This window comes from Nicotiana attenuata, unplaced genomic scaffold (assembly GCF_001879085.1).
Source record: "Nicotiana attenuata strain UT unplaced genomic scaffold, NIATTr2, whole genome shotgun sequence".
NCBI lineage: Eukaryota > Viridiplantae > Streptophyta > Magnoliopsida > Solanales > Solanaceae > Nicotiana > Nicotiana attenuata.
The window spans coordinates 174,874-183,393 of NW_017671543.1; positions in this window are offsets into that span (position 1 = coordinate 174,874).

The following is an 8,520-nucleotide window of genomic DNA, read 5'->3' on the forward strand; positions in this document are numbered from 1 at the left end:
TATATATATATAAGCTATATTCGATATAATATTACCTAATACACTTATACTTAGTGCATAGTATAGCGTAAGTATATATATATATATATATATATATATATATATATATATATATATATATATATATATATATATATATATAATATTATCTAATGCACTTATACTTAGTGCATGGTATAGCGTAAGTATATGTATTATATATATATAAGCTATATTCGATATAATATTACCTAATACACTTATACTTAGTGCATAGTATAGCGTAAGTATATATATATATATATATATATATATATATATATATATATATATCATTACCTAATACACTTATACTTAGTCCATCGTATAGCGTAAGTATATATATTCGATATAACATTACCTAATACACTATATATATATAAGCTATATTCGATATAATATTACCTAATACACTTATACTTAGTGCATAGTATAGCGTAAGTATATATATTATATATATATATATATATATATATATATATATATATATATAACATTACCTAATACACTTATACTTAGTGCATAGTATAGCGTAAGTATATATATATATATATATAAGCTATATTCGATATAACATTACCTAATATACTTATACTTAGTGCATAGTATAGCGTAAGTATATATATTATATATATATATATAAGCTATATTCGATATAATATTACCTAATACACTTATACTTAGTGCATAGTATAGCGTAAGTATATATATTATATATATATATATATAAGCTATATTCGATATAATATTAGCTAATACACTTATACTTAGTGCATAGTACAGCGTAGTATATATATATATATATATAAGCTATATTCGATATAATATTACCTAATACACTTATACTTAGTGCATAGTATAGCGTAAGTGTATATATATATATATATATATATAAGCTATATTCGATATAATATTACCTAATACACTTATACTTAGTGCATAGTATAGGGTAAGTATTATATTATATATATATAAGCTATATTCGATATAATATTAGCTAATGCACTTATACTTAATGCATAGTATAGCGTAAGTATATGTATTATATATATATAAGCTATATTCGATATAATATTAGACACACACGCACGCTTCGTAGTACTATCCATCCCTTGTATTACAAAAGTATTAACGGCTTACATTTATATTATTCAGATAGTAAATACAAAAGTAATTTTTAATTTTGACCACTGTTGACCTGAATAGAGACCAACTTTGGTCGCTAATTATACATGAATTTAATTTAGCGACCAAAGTTGGTCGCTACATTTAAATCAGATTTATTTATATTTTATATAATATTTAAATTAATAATATAATTATTAAAATTTTATAACTGAGTCCCACTTTAGCGACCAAAGTTGGTCGCTATCTGCCTACCCTTTATTTAGCGACCAACGTGGTCGCAAATTTTAAATTATATATATTTAAATTTTATAATTTTTTTAAAATAGTAATATAATTATTAAAAATTTGTAGGTGGGTCCCACTTTAGCGACCAACAGTGGTCGCTAATCTCAGTAAACCTTTGACCAAGCAAGTCTGACCAGTCCAGTCAACATTTTGACTAATTTAGCGACCAAGTAGCGACCAACCTTGGTCGCTAATTTGTTTCAACTATTTATTTTATTATTTTCGCTAGTTTAGCGACCAAAGCTGGTCGCTTTTCGCGACAGACCAACTTTGGTCGCTAAATTTTGGTCGCTTTTTTCCGAAATTCTAGTAGTGTTAATTAATATTTTTTGTCTTAATATTTATTTGAATTCTATTAATAAAAGAAAATAAACAAAAAAAAAAAAGCAGCAACTACTCACGTGAATTGTATAAAGTTGTTGCAAATTTAACTTCAAAAGTTATTTAACTCATCCGTGACTCCTCCACTTCACGTCACTTCCTTCCCCATTTCACTCACGTCTCACCTAATATTGCGCGCGCACACACACGATCGTCTGCACATACACATGATACATAATCTACAACTCACACAAGAAACTGGGAGGAGACTCACTTTTAGCATTTTTAAGAGGGGAAGAAAAGGAAGGAAACGGGATTTTGACAGCAGAAGAAAGAAAGGTGAGGAACAATCTGACTAAGAAAATATTAGCAACTAAGAAAAGAGAGCACTGTTCTTTTAGAGTAAAGATTCACTTGGAAAAACTGTTTAGTTAAGTCATTTCGTTTGAAGCCGGAGTTTGAGATTTTGTTCGCGGTTTCGTGTTCGTGGTTCTAAAAGAGTCATCATTGCTAGCCTTAAAAATCAGTAGATTGTGGCTGTAATTTTATTGTAAAAACTTCACAAAAAGGTAATATTCGAATTTTTATTGTCAACATGTAAGATAGTTTTGTTGGTTCTGATTAATTTTGGCTTCATCGTTTATTTTCGTTCATGTATCTTTGAATTGTTTTGAGTATTTTTCTTTTCCCGAATTAAAGTGGACTTAAGATTTGTTTAGGTGTCAGATTCAAGTTAGATTTGATTGCCAAACTTTTACTCATGGCCTAAAATAATATCTCCATTCACAGTTAAGTTTAGATCTTTTAGGAATCGTGTTATTAATTAATAATCATTCAAAGATTTTTTTTAATCACTTTTGCTGGTCTTATTTAACTTTTATGATGACATTGGATAAATTATTTGATTTTTCAATTAAGTGTATTTATATGTGTACAGAGGAATTAAAGTGGTGAACAATAAAAATAATTCCTCCATTTCATGTTGATAGTTTATTACTTGGTTTGTATATAAAGAATTTATTTTGAATGTGTTATTAACTTTATGAATACTGTTTAGTTTAACTTTATGCATGCATTTCGTTTTTCACACGTACAAAAGTTCATTTCATTAATTAAGTTTAAGGTCATGGACACAATAGTCAGTTATCTAGACTCTCGAACTTCTTTTCTATATAATTTGAACAAACAGAGTTTCTAAAAGGTTCCTTTAAATGTATTTATCCATTCATTCATCTATCACTCGAATTTAATAGTTCTTTTATTATGTCGTGTAATTTGTATCACGCAGAGGAGGTTCAGGAATATTCTAATAATTTGGGCTAAGATAGAAGATTAAGTTTGCCGATTTAAAATAAATATTTGTGAAGTATATATATAGGTTGCGAATTAGATCAACTGTTACAAGAAATAAAAAAGAGTGGTAAAAACAAAATTGTGAGGGAGCGAGATGAGCGAGGAACTAATTCAAGAATCCTTGTAATACGTAATAAAATATACAAATATATATATATATATATATATATATATATAGAATCTAAAAGAGACAAAACAATTGAAATACCCTAAAATGCTAGTAAAACTTTAGAGGTACTTTAAAAATTAGCTCATGTGTTCATACCCGAACCTTGGATTGATATGCTTAAGTAATAAAAGAATCATGTGTGCATTCTCGCGTCTTGATACCTTTATATTTAAAATAATTATGTTTTAACCATGTGTACATTCCGTAGCTTGGTTTAACATTCAATTTCAAAGAAGTGCCTTGTGTGCATACCGCATCTAGGTCAAAATAATTAACAAATACAATAATTAATTAAGTGGTGATAGCAAAATCATAATCAATAAAATACAAGAATAGTCAAGAATTGATTTAAGACGGACATTAGTCAATAGAAGTGAGCGTGTTAGAACCACGGGACTCGAGGGGTGCCTTACACCTTCCCCTCGGTCAACAGAATTCCTTACTCAGTCTTCTATTTTCGTAGACCATAAATTAGGAGTCAAACCTTCCATTTGATGAAGGATTCAAATAAAAAGGTGACTTGGAACACCAAAACTCAATTCCAAGTGGCGACTCTAAATAACATAATCCATTTTCAAAACGTCACTTCTATTGGAAAAATTCTTCTAACTCAACTTCATAATAGAGTTGTTCGGAGAAAAATAGGGGTGACAGGTGCCATCATGTCGGCCAACGTGTATCTGGTTGGAAGGCAAGGTGACAACTCCTACCCGTATCCCAACACTATCACGGATATCTTACGGATGCGGGGGTGGAGTCAAAGAGTTTTGATATGAAGGTTCGGGCAAAGAAGCCTTTCACTTGGTACTCTCTGAAGGACCCGAGGAACAAGGATCAGCCGACTACTACCATAGGCCAGTCTGATGAGCCTTCGGAGGTAGTTGCAGATTCAGCAGCCATACCTTCCACAGCAGTCGGGCTTTCCACTAGTACATCCACCATGCCTCCACTCCATCTTCAGGGTCGTCAGCATTAGTTCCATCCACTTCTACTTTGAGGCTGTTGCCTATGCCTGCTCATCCAATTTCTGCGCTACGTGTCTCCCAGACACTGGCGAGCCTCAACAACTGGATGCAGACAGCTACTGCAAAGCTGTCTCACCTATCTAGTGTTGTTGCAGCACAGACATCTACCCTGGCACCCCAGATTTCTCCGACAGTGGAGGACACTTTGAAGAAGATTTTGGAGAACCAGAAGACCATCATGGACACTTCGGTGGCACATGGAGGAGCGATTGAGGAGCTTGGGAAGCAGGTAAAGAAGATGAGGAAATCCCAAGCGTCCAAGAAATCAGTGGTCAGATTAAGGAGAGAGGTCACCAAGACAGCAGCCGCTGGGGACCTTCCATTTGATTTGCTGATAGAGACAGCTCCAGCAGCACCATCAGCACCAGTGGCACCAGCTGGCCAGTTTGAGGAGCCAGACCTCGCTGCCGACACTGCTGAGGCGGTGCGCCAGATGTTCGCCCACCCAGCTACTCCCAGAGTAGAGGATGATGAGATCCAGTTGAAGGAGCCTGAGGGCGGTGACGATGCTATGGACACAGAGATGTCCAAGACCACATAGGGAGTCCTCGTTACTCTTTCCCTTCCTTATTCTTATTTTGTGAAGCATTGGGGACAATGCTTATTCTTAATCGGAGAGGGGGTGGCGTTTAATTGATTTGATATTTGACATTGGCCTGTAATAACTGATAACACTTTCTTTTTCTTTTCATTGTGTACATATTGTTCTCCCTCTCTATTGATGTATATATTTTCTTTCTTCCTCTCTCATTTTGTATATTCATTTATGCTTTCATTAGCTTACTTTATCGCTTTTTTATTTTATTTTCTTAGTAGTCAATGCTTAATCTAATAGTTTCTTTTTAATCTAGTAGTAGTTCTTTTCATGTTTAAGTGATCAATAAGCCTTTGATTTTCTTAATGTGACAGTTCTTTCCAAAGGTAGATTTTGTGTAAACCGGGTGACTCTTTCCAACAATGAATGGCATGACAACATTCTTAAGGGATTGAGTTTGTTTTTTATGTTTAGGTAACAATAGTAGTAATAATGAATAAAAAGGCCTAATTGAGTTAGACTATAAGAGTCAAACATGCTTCACTTGGTACCAACACACTTAACTACATGCTTATGATTAAAAATAAGTTCTTGGAAAGAAATAGCTCTAGTTAGTGACCTTCTGACTCTTTTGTTTACTTAAGTAATCATTGAGTGGTTTAGTCGAACCATTAGTGATTTTCAATCTTGATTATGGTTGTTGTGGGCCCTCGACTCTATCCTCTGTAACAATCCAGCTGTGTGAGAGGTGAGATGTTTTTTTTTTTTTCAAGTCCAAGTACCCGAGCGAATGGTCTAGAACTTGCCCCGAATGTATTTTTAGGCAAAATTTTAAGTTTTGCTTGGCTTGAGAAGTGATTATAGGCTCTATTTGACCCAATTGAAATTTTCCATGACCCACCAATGTTGTTATCCCTAGTCAACCCATTTGAGCCTAAAACCTTTCTCATTTGATAACCATGTTACAAGCCTTTACCCGTTTTGTAGTGACCCTTTCTTGGCACCCAAGAGCTTTCCTTAACACTCTTGAGAAACAATAAGCTAAACATAAGTTTGGGGGAGAGACGATGAGGTTAAAAGTGGTATTAAGGCACAAAAAGAGAAAAGAAAGTCAAGGAAAGAACAAAAAGAAAAATGCAAAAAAGAAAGTGAATAAGTTGAAGAGTTGAAGGGATTCAAAGAAAAGTAACGATGCAAAGCATGGAAAAAACGAAGAAGGAGAAAATGAATATCATGACCAAGAAAGAGTGATGTTAAGTCTCTCTAGTTCCCCTAAGGAAAAAAAAATGCCTCAAAGAGTCGGCAAAACATGAGCCAAAAAGAGAAAATGGAGTGCTTAAGGAAAGATGAACCCATTCTATTCCAACATATCCAACCTTAGTCCAAAAGCTTTCATTACATTTCGGAAAAAGCCCTACGTGATTTTAACCCGAGTGAACTTACATTAGTGGTGATCTACATGAGGAGCAAGCATATGGTACTTAGAGCTGTACTTGTGACATTCTTTTGAGAGAGATGAGCAAACTTTTCAGAAATCTTGAAATTGAGTGCTACATTCTTAAGTGAGATATGCTAACGGAGAGTAGAGGAGGAGGAGTTTGGGATGCACAATGACCTACATGAAAGAGCGAGCTTCTTTGATGAATAAAGTCACGTCTTGATGCTCAAGTGTCACATTAGAACTAATTGTGCTTAAAATTCAAATCATTGGTAAAAATTCAATTCATTGTCTTGTTGATAATTCATAAGTGTTATGGGTAATGGTTGGTCCCAATAGATGTGTGATTGATGCATCTTAGATTAGCTGCAATAGTTGTTAACTTGTGGAGGTGGGAATTACCTCATTTGCTTCAGGACAAGCAAAAGCTTAAGTTTGCGGGAGTTGATAAGTGGGAATTTTGACTACTTATTAGCACCTTTTAGCTTTTATTTTAGTCCAAATATATTTAATTATATTCCCGAAAACTGATGAAATATGCTTAATTGCAGGAGTATTGGAAAATAAACCATTAAGATGAAATCTAACTCAAGAAGGAGTAATCTGAACTCAAGGATAAAATCAGGCATAAAAGCTCAAAGTGCAGACTGCAGATTTCCATCTGCGGTCGTAGATTGTGAAGGAAAGTTTATCAGAGTCCAAGTGCAAAGTGCGGTCAAGCACATGAAATGTGCGTTCGCGGAAGTTGTGCAAGAGCTGAAGTTCAAAGAGTATTCATTTCAAGGATCGAAGGAAGTGCGGACCGCACAATTATTGTGCAACTGCATAAGTCAGCTACGTGGCCGCACTCAAAAATGTGTGGTCCGCATAAGAGGCCTACGCGGCCGCACACAGAAATGTGCGGACCGCAGAAACTGAGAAATGCGGCCGCAGTCCAGAATTGTGCGGCCGCAAATATCCAATCTTGTGAAGCTGAAGCGAAGTGCGGACCACAAATGGAATTGTGCGGCCGCAGAACCTCCGAAAAGGCATTTTTGTCCGAAAATTCCAGCTTTGTATAAATAGAATAGTTTCACGAAATTAGGTCAAGTTTTGAATACTAAAAGTGTTGTAGCCGTTTCTTCTTACTTCTTTAGGCAACTTTAGCTTATTTTGGTGATTTAACATTGGGTTTTTATATTTTAATCCTTCAATATGAGTTTTATTAAGTTTTCTTCCTTATTTTCTTCTATACACACTATGAATAGCTAGAATTTTTACTAGGTCGTGACCCAACCCTATGTGTAAACCTTATGGGTGATTAATTTTATGCTTGTTTATGAATGGGTGTTTGTTATTTAGCTAAGTTTCTACTTCAATTGTGAAATTAACGGTTGCAAATATTGATTTATGCCTATTTGACTTAGTCGCTTCTTGAGAAAGAGAGACCTAGTCTAGGTTAGCTTAGCTAACAAGGAACTGGGTCAATTGAGAGATTGATTAAACCAATTAAAGGGTTCAACCTTGAGATAGTAATAACTCGACTTGAGCTCTTATCAACCATTTTGGTAGATACCCATTTGGTCTTGAGAAAGCCAAATTTGGCAAAACCACTCTCTGACCGAGAGGTATTGAGTGGGCAACGTAGTGTTGTGAGCTATAACACACCCCAGTCAATAAAACAACATAAAAGTCTTTATCCCATTAGGCAAACACCTAGGTCATGGTCACGGCCCTAGGCCTTTTTATATGTTTGAAAAACATTCAAAAAACAATATTCGCTAATTCTATATCTTTAGAATTGCAATCCTTAGCATAATTTTAGAAGTAAAAACAAAACCCAATTCGTGGAAGTGCAATCTAGGTACTTCATATACTCACTCCAAATATATACTACTAACTCCCATCTCAGCTCCCTATGGATTTGATTCCAACTCCTTGTTGGGCAATATTATTGGAAACGACCGTGTCATACCTCGTTAGAGGCGTGCATTTGGACGTGACAAGTCGTGTTGATCGAGCATCTGCCCTATCGGAAAGTATACCTGGGCCAGGGTTAACTCCCGAGCTCAAGAAAAAACTAATCTTATAGCTAATATGGATTGTTTTGCTTTGTCCCATCTCGATATGACAGGGATCCCACCGGAGATCACTACTCACAAACTAAGCTTCGACCAGAAGTTCCACCCGGTAAAATAGAAAAGGAGACCCCAATCCGAGATCAAGGATGCCTTCATTGAGGACGAGGTAAATAAAATCCTTAAAATAG